Here is a 13,453-nt window from a genome sequence, read left to right on the forward strand (position 1 = left end):
CAGCTCTCAGGTGACTGCTCAAACAGGGCTAAGTGCTGCTGCTGGCTGGTGCTCACACAGCGAGGAACAAAGCACTTTGGGCAGCTCTGTAAACCCAAATCCCATATTCAATTATGGATAGAGAATGTCTGTTTTGACTGAAACTCTCAAAATAGCTTAGTTTACTTTTCTAAGTGAGAAAGCTTTGGAAATGTGTTATTTTTGTTGCCTTACAACATGGGATAAATGCTGCTCTCCTGCCTTCACTGCCCTTGGGAAGCTGATTTTCAGTTGAGATTCACTTTGCCAGCTAGTGAAGGAGGCTGCATTAAATGGCAGTAGCAACAACAGGACACAGATGGTGCATTACCATGCCCCTGGAGAGCAGCCAGAAGGGATCCCACTCAACCTCATCTGCCCCCAGCGAGCAGACAATTGCTTTTTGCCCTGAGGGTCTCCTTTTACCAGCATGATCCCGCAGGGACACCCTGCTCACGGATATTCAGCTCTCGTTCTTGACAGGAGTAACACACAGAAAAGTTGGAATGAATGTTTTCCTTTACAAAGGAGCTTTGGTATGGGTAGACCTTGGGAACCTTTGAGCACAAGTGCACACATATATTTGTCGCTGAGTTTGTGTAGGGCATCAGAAACTGCTTATTTTTCTTCATTCATGCTTTATATTGATCTGATGAAAAAATAGGTGTCTCTGTAGTCTTACAGCAAATAAACTTGCTGGAAACAGTCGGGAAGAAAGGTCTTTAATTACTGCATTAAAAATATTCTAGATGTGCGTCCAAAACCCTGACTCCTGCACCTAACAGGCTTGTGGTGTAGTATAACTCATCTCTTGTATTAATGTGCCCTGTGTCCTTGCTACACTGCTAGCAAGCACCAAGCTGGTTGAAAACACTTCTCAAAGTGGGAGGGAGGGTCAGCCTGGCCCATGTGTGGTGACTTACAGAGCAGCACTTGGGAGAGGTCTGGAGCTGCCTTCAGTGTGCTGCTGAGAAGGTCTGGTGAAGCAGCTGGCGCACTGATGCTCAGCATCACCCCGGAGAATCCCTCTGGCCAAGCCCACACGTGCTCTGCCTCTCCCATGGGAGCCTCAGAGCCTGGAAACAGCACAGATAGGGGAGATCCCCCAGTGTGCTTTGTGGGGTCCTGTGCACTCAGCTGTAGCTGGAGGATTCACATGCGTAAAGGAGGAGCAGGAACTTGGGAAGGAGGGCGTTGCTAGGAAGAAAATTTGAAAGATGGGGAACCTGTGGCAGCTTCCTGACCAGTATCCCAGCTGTGGGAACTGAGGAATAATGGGAGCTTTTCAACTGTATTTGCAGGTGCACTCTAACCCTGAGTTCCACTCCTCATGCTTGGAGTTTTGTGGTGCAGATCCTGATCACTCCTGGACTTGCCTCTGGGATGTTTTCCTGGTGTGGGAGGCACTGGGAGAGGAGGAAATCTGAATGGACAGCACCCAGGGAAGCGTGGGTGATGCTGGCGCTGCACACAGGGAACGAGGAGTGGAGTCTAACAGGAGAGGCTGCTAAGGAGGGGGATAGGCAGCACCAGTGAAAAGAGTGGAGTCACAAGGCAGTCACAAGTCCTTCCTATCCACTACCATCTGTATTCTTTTCCTTTGGAGACTTTTGCCAGCATTAGGGCTGTGTATTTGGCCATTGTAATTAGCATCAGCCTTGTATTTCTACATAGGTTTCCCTGATGGGAAGTGATTGTTTATATATTATTGCAGAAAGGCAATGAGACTCGGATTCCCTCTGAATAAACCTAATCATTATTATTACTGTTGCTATTATTTGTTATCTATTCAGTGCACTTTCAATGTAATTCCTATATTTCAAAAAAGGATGCACACAGATGGGAAAAGGACAGACAATCCATGGTAAATACCTGGCAAATGCTAGGAAAGGGATATGGTGCAGTAACTCTTGCAGTAAGCCTTGCCAGAGGGACTGTATGCCATGAAAACACAAAAGTTAAAAACAAATATGTAGCAACAAAGTAAAATTTAATTAAATGAAAATACAGAGCAGGTAAGAGAAAAGTTGAATTCTGGCACCTAAACAAAAGCATGAAAACAAATTTAAGATAAAACCATTACTGTATTAAAAGGTGAAAGAAAAGGGACTAAACACAGCTGAGAAAAGGTTGGTTGGAGTTAATCGACTCAAGAACAAAAAGTCTTGGGGAAAATTTGGCTTGCCTATGCTTGCTGGAGGAGCTGGAGGATAGTGGCTCTGAATGTTTATGTCTGCTGTCCAGAAACTGTATTATTGTAAGATATTTTGCTAATAGTATGACATTCCAAGATCTGTTTTTGCTAGACATGGTACAGCAACTGTGATGATATCAGGCAGTCATGATTTGATTGTGATGTTTAAATGTTCTCAAAAGAATGGCTCTTCAACTGTGGAACAGCAAACTCAGAACATCTGTGGTGAAATAGTCTTGTAGAAAATGCAGTTCAAACTGCTAAAAGCATGCTTTAAAATTCAAGCTAGTACTTGCATGATGTACTGTTAAATTACAACATGGCACCCTAGAAACTGGCACTGCCACTTGAAAATAGATTCTCACTCATAGAAGTGTTGTTTAGTAGAAATCTTTAATATCAGGAAGGTTAAAAAATGTTTGCAGTCAGGGGAAGTTATGTTCATCTGTGTAAAGTATTTTGTAAAACATGGCCCAAGAGACAGTGTCCTCTTTTGAAGTGATTTTTTTTACTCCAGTGGGTACCTTACAAAACAGGGGTATCTTGTTTTATAACAGGAAATGGGAAGTCTCAAGATCTTCACTGGAGATGTGCTCTTGACCTCAGCTCTAAAATGGACCTTCATACTGAGGGGTAAGTTCTGGCTGCATCAGTGAAGAGGCCTGAGCAGAGCCCTGTGGAAACAAGTATCTCAGCTCTCCTTTTTCGTTCAGCTCTTCAAATCAACTTGGAAGCTGCACACTGAATTTAAATGTGCAGTCATGTCAGTCATAATTGTATGGGCATCTTCCAGTGTGTGGCTCCTGCAGGGAACATACCACACTGTGGTATGGGAGCAAGATTAGAAATGATGCTGTGTAGGCCTGGGGATCCAAACTGAGAATCTGCACTTTTCGTGGTGCCCCTCTCATCTTGCCCTATATATTATTGGAGTTATTCAGTGGCAAAAAACTGAGTAGGCTGGTTTTCAGGTGGAAATCACTAAGGCTTAGTGCATCTTAGCACATTCCTTTCTGATGTTAAAGGTGTTGATTTAAGTCACGCTTTTCATTTAGAGCAGTTCAAATAATTCTTCTGCCAGTCTCTGCCAGCATCTTCAGTCAGCTATATTCGTGTTGTTCTTGACTTTGTTATCATCTTCCCTGCCCATCACCCTCCTGCTGAGCACAGTTACAGGCTGGCAAGGTCACTGGTCCTGATGCTTAGCATGAAATAACATGTACCTCTTTGAATATCACTGCACAACAACTTCTTGGTGCTCGCATTCTCTGTGTTAAAGCAGCAGGGAGCTAAATCAATGCAAGTCTCAATTCTCAGTGCAGCACAGGTATGTGATGTCACCCTCCAAGGGCACCAAGGTATGTTCCTCACACCTTCCTACCTGTTACACTGCTTGTTTGATATTAAAGGCACCAGGAGCCTACAAGTAAAATACTAAAAGTATTTTCCATCCAGGTGAACTGGAGGCAATGCCAAGGGATGTCCCATTCCTGGAAATGTTCAAGGTCAGGTTGGATGGGGCCCTGAGCAACCTGATCTAGTGGTTGGCTTCACTGGCAAGGGTGTGGGGGGGGGGGTGGAACTAGATGTTCCTCTTTCTTTAAGGTCCCTTCTAATGCAAGCAATTCTGTGGTTCTGCGATTAAAAAAATGCAAAAAGGACTGGACTTGTGTCCAGTCTTCTGATAGAAAATATATTGCCCAAATATATATATACAGTGTAGCCAAATAATTGTATTCTTGGCTCAATTTAATGATTAAATGCTCCAGAACAGGAATTTTGTCCAAACATGTCTCTTCCCCTCAGTTCTCTTTTAGGGAGGCTTAGATGTAACTGACTGACTGTCTGGAAGTTATTTATAAACCAGCAGGTTCGTATTTGGGAGTTTGAGAGTAACTTGCCGTCTGTCAGCTGAAGAAGAAAAGTACTTCCTTCGTAGCTCATGCTCTATTTGTTTCTAATCAGTCAAAAAAAGACAAGATTAAAGTCTTGAGTACAGTCATTAATTTCATGGAAAGCTGTTGAAACTGCAGTAGTAGAAGTCATAAAGAATGTGAGTGTAGAGAAAGGAGTAAGAATATGAAAAGATGGGGAAGATCTTTCTACAAGGCAACTTTAAAATTTTTTACCCTAGAAAATAGTATCTATATTATTAGGGTGATTTGAAGAGAAGAATAAATCAGAAACTGAGATGCGGAGGTTTAGCTGCTTAAGTATGTTTTGTTCAAATGCAAATGCAATTGTACCACAAAGCTGTCTAATTCTGCAGGGTGTTTAAGGCTACCCAGGATCTTTTGACTGATAGGTTACAGTGAGCCTGTGCTTATTGCAAGGAATATTCCCTAATTCCTCTGCCTTGATATTTCTTACTAGTGAATGTCTGAAGCAGTAGAGATTCTTGAATCTCCTTTGAAGTCAGTAGGGAATTGGGGTCTTTAAATTTATCTGCAGATTAGAGCCCATTGTCCTTAGGTTCAGGTCATTTGATATCCCTGGCACATGCAGGTGTGCACTCAGCAGTGCTGATCAGCGCTGATAAGCAATCCATAGAGCAGGCAGCTTCTCAGAGCCTTCACAGGCCTTTCACAGAGTTATGGAGCTATGCAGATATCCAGGCTGCCCTCACTGGTGCTAGTGCTGTGGTTGGGAAGAGCAACAATGGCTCCTGTCCTGGTTTTGGTGCTCCTGTTTCAATTTTTATTCATCTTCACTGTTTCTTTTCCAAACACTTTTTATTTTTAGCTCATATTTCACTTTTTTTTTTTTTTTCTGAGTTATCAGCCACTGAAATTCCCAGAATCTGAATAGTTAATGCTCACATTCATGTTTACCTTAGCCTTCAGAATATTTTTTTTTTTTAACTAAGCAAGGGAGATTTTAACCACAGCCATTTTTCAATCTATTTGTAGGAAAGTAGAGATATTGTAAGTTATAGCCTATCTGTATCTATAATTCTGGCTTTAGAAAGACTTGAATTTGCACTATCATGTGTTAAGCAGGTCATAAATGTTTCCTGGGAGATGGGAAGATTTAAAACACGTTCCAAGCCAAAGCCTCTTTGTGACAGCCTTTTAGAACACCACAGCTCTGAATTTGGCTGCTGAATGGACTGCAATCATTATTATTTCATCTTTTAGTTATTGAGAGACAGAATAAGTGAGTTGTGACATTAAAATCGATGCCTACCAGTTATACGAAGGAAGCCTTTGGGCAGACCTTGTCCTCTGTAAGGTGGAAGCTGCAGCAGAGTCTAATTTTCTCCTGCAGACCTTGCTGGGGCAGCCACAGCTCCTACCTCTCCCCCTCTTCCTTCTCTGTCTGGCAGGGAGCTTCATGTGTTCCCTGGGCCAGGGGAGTGAGAGGAGAGGGAGGAGGTTGTAGAGGGGCAGGATCTCAAGGGTTTCCCTTTGGCTGTGGTGCTGCTCCTCATCTGCTTTTACTGGAGTGACTGGCTGCCCTGTGTCAATGGAACCCAGGTCGTGGGGCTGCTCCCCAACACACCGTGAGAGAACACACCTTTCCTTCCTGCGTGGCACACCTGGGTGGAGAGGCAAGGCAAAGGGCTCTACCTCCCTTTCCTCATCCATACAGAAGCACCTCTACCCTTGCAAATAGAACCATTCTAAATTTTCTTTAGTAAAATGCTGAAAATTAGGTTCTCTTTATATTCTGGGTAATCACGTGATACTTCATGAGTGTTCAAAAACGTAATGTGGCTTATTTTTCTTTCTCATGTCTAGGGGCAGGCACATTATGTACATTGCAATAAAATGATGCCATCCAAAAGCAATCAAATTCTGAGTGTCAGGATAGGTAAAAAATATTCTTATTCACAGTCCTAGGATGATTGCATAAAATGATGTTCAGTACTAGATTAAATATGAAAGAAAATACTAGATCACAAATTCTTTAAATGAGAATTTATTCTTTTTGTGGGGGAAAAAAAAAAGCCCATTATCAGAAAAATAATACAACCTGATGCAAGTCTGAAAATTACTATGTATTCCTTTACTGTATGTAAAACTAACAGAGAACCAATTTCTAAACCTCTGACGAATGATCCTTTCTGACCTTCTGAAATGTTTCTCTTCTGAATAAACATTAGAAACTGTAGATAATTTATGAGAATTAGGATATATTGCCCAAGGTGCACTCATGAGTGATTAAACAATCTCTGTAAAGTGATTTGCCATGCATCTGACTTATGTGTGGGAGTAAGTAAATGGCTCGGTGCGCTGATAATGGGACTACATTTTTATTACAGATTCTGTTGAAATTGAAACAGGCTGCATTCAGCCAGATACCAAAGGACTTTAAACAAATTCCAGGCAGAAACCAGGTCTTATCCTACGTGTCCTAACTACTAAGCATCAACATTTTTCTGTTATGCTGCCTAAAACTTTCTTTTTGGTTAATGAGTCTTTTGGCTCCTTTGGGTAAATTCTGTACTAAAGGCAGGAATCTCCAGAAGGACCTCACAGGTCTAAGTGAGAGAATAAAAAAAAAGGCACACAGTCATCAATATAGATTACTCTGTTCCAGTGAAGTGCCTCTAGAGAAAAAATAATCTGTGCCTGTGGGATGCTGAGCTCAAAACTGGCAGTTGCAACTGCAGGAGGTGATGCTGAAGCTGCTGGTTCTGTGGAACCATAGGCAGTGACGTGCCCTCGGAGCGCTGGGTGGTGGGAGTATGGTGAGAGTTGGCTGAATACTGGCCAGGTTTTCACTATCAGCATCCCATACTTCAGCTGTGTTTACTTACTGTTAAACAAGCAGACACAACCTTCCAGCACTGTTGTTGAACATTAGGATATGCTAGAGTGGTTGCAAAAAATCTGTATTTCCTATCACCTGTAGATTTCCTTGTATCCAGACGACAACTGGCTCAGCAAGAAATCTGTATAAAATCCCTCTGTGAGATGCCAGCTTGCCATTGGTTATCATGTGTTGACCTAGGTTTCTAATACAGCTTGCAAACCCCACTGTATTAATTGTGAGCCTGAACATTAGATGTTAGAGTGACTAACTCCTAGGTACCCATATTCTTTCTGGCTGTATTTCTGCATATTGGTAACATTCAGTGGTATATGCACTGTCAGGTTTGTTTTTCCTCAGTCTTGGATCTTGCAGAGAGGTTTCCAGATGCTTATTGGGGTGTTTATTGTGATAGCTGGGTGGTTTTACTGTGTTTTTGGTAAAGGGCCGAAACCCTGACTATGCACTGGGACTGAACTTTTCTCATCCAGACAAATTCTCTTCTGTACTACCATGGTTGGATGGGAGTTACTAAAATTCTGTGTTCACATAAAACTTAATGCTTCTGGGATCTAGACTGGAGTGAGCAGGAGAAGTGGCTTTAAATATATAATCCTGTGTGTTTTCTGTAGCAGTGTGAACAATTAGTTTGTCATATGCCATGTTTGGCATAATTCACAGTCACAAATGTAAAAAGATTGAACTACCCATTAATAAAAAAATCAAATTCTTTGAAGTTTTTAAATAGAAATCTGGAAAGATAACACTCTCAAGAAATTAGTGTTGAAAATATATGCACCATTTAAAGCTACTGTCAGGTGATTTCTGGCTTAATTGGCTGTAAAACATTCACTGAGTGTTCTACATTCAGCCTTCAGTAACAAAGCAGAACATGCATAATCTATATTATGTATAATATGCAATAAATAGTTATGTGTGCTCTGTATTCTGCATAATCCATTATGTATAACATGTATCATCTATATTAAGACAATCCATTATAACTGCATATCCAGATTATAGATATATCTTCTTTCATTCAATAGAAAACAGTTTTATATACTTAACCAAATCTTCTTATTTCAGCAGCAGAGCAACACATTCCCTTGGTTTACAGGAAGATATAAAAATATCAGCATATGTAAATCTGTGTATATTTCATATCAGTTCCCAGGAAATGTCTATCCTCATTTATCCAGATATATATACAGAGATCTTCAGAACATTAGGTACTTAGGCAACAGTCCCATTCTGGTTCGAGCTTTATCTAACGAATCATAGAATTATGGAATATCCTGAGTCAGAAGAGACCCACAAGAATCATCAGGTCCACCTTTTGGCCTTGCACAGAAAAGCCTCAATAATCACACACTGTGTGCTGACTTTGATCAATGATTGTTGTCTTTCAGGTGTTTTTCTGTACCTCCCAGAATAATCTTCTCCATGATTTTTCAAGACACTGAAGTGAGATTGACAGGCCTGCAGTTACCAGGCTCAGTTTTCTTGCTCTTCTTGAAAACTGTGACAATGTTTACCAGCTTCCAGTCAACAGGGATCTTTCCAGATTCCCAAAACTGCTCAAAAATTATCGAGAGAGGTCTTGCAATAACTCAGGCAGATCTTTGAGTACCCTGGGATGAATTCAATCAGGCCTCATAAACTCACAGAGATCCAGCTGGAGCACCAAATCCCGCAAGTTCAGGGTTGACTGGGCATTTATCATTCTCGCAGTCATGGTCCTGCTGCTTGAGGACCCCCTGAGCCTGTCATCAGTGTTGATGACTGAGGCAGAGAAAGAATTTAACATCTCTGCTCTGTGTCCCTCTTCCTGAGATGACCATCCTCACCAAGTGAAAGGCCAATATTTTTTATGGTCTGCCCTTTGCCATTAGTATATTTTAAAAACACTAAGTTAGATATCTGACCTTATAAACTCTTCTTTTTATTTGCCTTCTTTTTGCTCACCACTTGGCCTGAATTTTCATAATTTAGCCACTTGTGATTTAAACTCTTAACTCCAGAAACAGTGATTAAAAAGGCTTTGGGAAATATTGTGCTTTTTGACATAAGTAGACATAACCACGTTCTTTCAAGATGGAAACAGGGCTTTCTTATGCCTTGTTACCTAATAGCTTATAAACACCTTAATGTAAGGAAAATATTCTCCTTCAGATGGTTCAGTTGGCACTCAGCCGTCAATCCATTTTTTGTTTACACTAATGCTTTATATTTGCCTGACACCTTTGTTTCATTTAAATACAAATCTAGCACCACACTTTCTAAATGCAGAAGGATGATGCAGGGGAGGCATCACTAGCTGTTGGTAAGCATATGTTCTGTAACAAGAATGGAGTTGCTCAGATCTGTTTTGAGGGATAATCCTAAACAAAGAATCTTCCATGGTACATTGAGTCTAAGGACCTGTATTCCACTTGCACTAGTGGCTAGTACCTGATGTGACAGAGAAAGATGAAAGGGGACAGATTATGGCAGCTAAATGAGGTGTACGCTCTAAATTATTTGCTTGGTTTGTAATAGCAATCAGGTTTATTGAAGCCTGAAGCATGATCTGAAAAAAGATCTAGAGGGATCTTATTAGAGACAAATTTTAGGATTAAATAGAACACAAGCCTACTGTCAGATTTAGCTTTTTCACCTTTTAAAAAAAAGTTAATCAGAACCATTTAGAAAACCACAAATTGCATTTTCGTCACGTGTCCTCTCTTTCTGACACTGTGGAGCTGCACTGTGTTGCTGTAATATCAACATGTAGCAAGTTGAATCATTAACATTTATTACTGCTGAGTTCTAACATGGTAGAGTGTTTTCATTGCTTGAGAAGTTATTTTGGTGGTATCATCTCACACAGCTGTGTGATCATAGGAGGTATTAAATTAAATAGGATATATTCCTTAATTTCTCCAGCAGAGCTTTTAAAGCTTTGATGGAGCTGATGACATAATGTTGTCTTTTGATGTCTGGAATAACATTTAAAATTCCAGTTTTGCATTCATTGCTAGAGACATACAGTGACTGTTGCTCCATCGAATGGAGATTCAGTGTAACTGTCAGATGTTTGGAACAGTCCAGATTTGTTGTTTGACACTCAGCCACAGTTAGGAAAGTAAGTCAGAGAAGATATACATTTCTGCCTCATTCCTGTATTACACAACACTGAAAACAACTAATGAAAAGGCAAATAGCATAACAAGATCCCTGCATAAGTCTGCAAGTAAGATTGAACTTTGCGTGAAGCTGTTTTGTTGTTTTTAAGACCAGTTGCTTCAAGCAAGAGGGTAACAACAAGGTTTTTGTAGTAAAGAATAAAGTGAAGTTGATTCCATCTTGGCAGACTTGGAAAGACTTCAGGGTGTTATGTAATTTGGATTTGGAATTTCAAAAGACTTGCTAAAGAAATAAAGTTGGAAGAGTCAGTGAAAGATGATGTTTGTTATCTGTAAAGTTTGCATATGCATCTGTGATAGAACCTTCTGCTGCAGCATCTTTCCAAGCTAAATTCTTACATTTTTCTTCTGCAAGCAAAATGTAGGTAAATCAGTTGTTGACAGCATTAATAAATATGAATTTGATAAATGTGGTTTCTAGGAAGGCAATAGTAAAATCTGTCTAAGAGGATACTTGTGGTCACCTGCATACCTAATACTAATACTTTCTTACCACAGAAGTTTATCTGCCTCAGAGAAAGCTGAAATAGAGAACTGATTATTTTCTCCAGATTTACTTCTTAATCACACCTTAATTGTTGCAATGCTGAATTCCATAAGTCTGAGAATCTTTCTGCTGGCTCTCACGAAGGGGGATGGAATAGAAAGTTCTGCCCTCAAGGCCAGGACCAACATCCATCAGTCTCACCTGTTGGGTAGGTGAGCTTTGCATAAGCTGGGCTGTGCCTCATCATGTCTAGTCCCTGGTTCCTTTCCCTCACCTCTCCCGGGAGCCTCTCCCCTCAGCCCCATTTTGGAGGCACCTTTCCCTCACACACCAACCTGCCCCGTGACCCTCATCGCTTCCAGCGTGGGTCTGTGGTGACCCAGGGTCACTCAGGGCAGAGCTCACTGCAGTGGTGGCCAGCACTGCTCTGGTGGTGCTTGTGCCAAGACAGCAAAAAATAACAGCCAGAGAATTACACAGATGTCATTGCAACTTAGAGCCTGAAAAAAATACCAGGATACATTCAAGAAAAGCATTTTGTAGGCACCTGAAAAATGATAAGGAGATGAGTAACAACTAGCATGGATGTACAAGGAACAAGTCATGTCAAACTGATTTAATTTTCTTCTCTGACAGAGTGAATAAGGGAGAAGGAATAGAAGTCAAACTAATTTTATGGATTTTTATGCTCCTTCACTCCATCTAAGAACTAGGAAAATATATAATAGGTGAGACTATCGGGAAATGCAGAATTAGTAAGAAAATTCTACTCTAGAATAGAAAATTTGTGCTTTAATATCAAATCAAAAGGCAAAAAAAGTACATCAAATACGATTCAAAGACCTTTCTCAAGTCTAGAACTATTCATTACTTTCATCAGTGATTTCAGTGAAGGAATAATGTTTTATCTATGCAGAAGGTATTTATTCAAAAGGCTGTAAGCACATTAGAAAACATGATCAGGTTATCAGACTTGAGGAATTATCTAACAGTTCATTTGAAATTAATGACGACTTTAGAGGGGCAAGACTGCCTGGGCAGCAGAATTGCAGGAAAGGATTTAAGCATTACAGAGGATTGCAAACTAAATATGACTCAATGTGTCATGCTGCTGGAGTGACACACACCAGAGTGGATGCATCATCAAAAACAGAGTCTTGAAATAGGAGTATCCACCCCTTTTTAGCACAGAATTCCGCAGATCAGGAGGGATGTACATCAAATGTCAGGATCCAGAGTGGTAAGGGAACAGTAACGTCAAATTTAATGATGAAGACATAGGTGATCAAAGTCTTGAGTTACATCAAACAGTGGAATAAACAGAATTAAATTCCCTGACACGTGCTGCAGTTAGGGCAAGTAGTAATGGACTTGAATGATAGCAAGCAGACTTAAGCAAGTCATTAGAAAAAGTAAGAAAAGTACTCAAACACTGACGATATTGGATGGGCAATGGTGAGATTAGGGCACTTCAGTCCAGGAGGTTTGTTTAAAAACAGACTCAAGGAATAGGTACATAGTGTGATTCTTGGGGCTCCCCTGTGCAGGGCCAGGATTTGGGCTTTGACAGTGCTAAAGGGGCCCTTCCAGCTCGGAATATTCCATGATTCTATGACTAATTTTAGGGATGACAATTCTCCTTCTGAGCCAGAAGATAGGTTAACTAATTTTGTGGTGTCCATTTCTGCCATTACAATTTCTGTGAGGCTTTTTCCATGGTAAAATATGTAGAAATGTTATCTAATTATGTGGACAAGTTGTGTGCTAGCTCCACTAATTTGTTCCCTAGGAAAATGGAAAGAAACCTGAAGCAAATTGAAAACAATGGACCAAAATATAGGTAAAAAACTTTAAGAACCAAGTACAGAAAGGGAGTTAGTGCTGAAAAGGGATATATTTGTGACACCTTATTTCTGACAATGCCTGCTTGAAAGCTTAAATTCCAACAGTTATACATGAATCACTTTGAATATTTAAGCAAACTTCTTCTCCTTTCAAAATATGCGCGTATTGTATCAAGATCAAACGCTTTGCTTAAGGTGATTGTGCTGCTCAGTCCTCACTAATACTAAATCTGTATGCTCCACTTTTGTAGAAAAACTGGGTCATTATGAAAAACTGAAGAAATCTCTGTAGGTTTCTAAATACCTTCTCATCCAGAGATGCCACATTCCTGCATCCTACCCTGTGTCCAATGACACAGCAGCGAAGTAATAGTTCACTCTTTAAGTAATAAAATCGGGTTCTTTGAAAAAGTAGTTTTTCAAAAGAGAGAGATCTGCTGTTTTGGAGAGAAAGGGTTGGGGATTTGGTGACTTACTAACTAACATTTTCTCTGCAGTTACCATTGTCTGTGTCTAATATTAAACCTGTCATTTTGGGGGAACTGAAAAAAATTTCTAAGGGGTGCAAGGAAGGCTTGATTCAGGCAGCCCAAAATGGTAGGAAGATTTCTGTTGGGTGGGGAGTGGCACCAGTAATGTAATGTCATACATTCAAGTGCTGTAGCATATATTCACTCAATAATTGTGTTAAAGGCTGTTAATAAAGTAATTTGTTCAGTAGAACATTAGGAATATTATCTCTTAATCTGAACTATATCAATATCACAAGATGTTTAAATTGCTCTTTCCCTTAACACAATGGGAGGAATAGAAAGAGACATATCGCTGCTCAGATTTTTCTAATTAAATCTTTTGAATGTATATATTTGTTAAGTGTACTAATTTTTTATCTATGAACACAGACAATTGTTTTATGTGAATTTGCATTAAAAAAACAAACAGTAGCCATAAAGGCCAAGACAAAGTGCTA

The sequence above is a fragment of the Cyanistes caeruleus genome, chromosome 5 (assembly GCF_971803275.1).
Source record: "Cyanistes caeruleus chromosome 5, bCyaCae1.hap1.1, whole genome shotgun sequence".
Classification (NCBI taxonomy): domain Eukaryota; kingdom Metazoa; phylum Chordata; class Aves; order Passeriformes; family Paridae; genus Cyanistes; species Cyanistes caeruleus.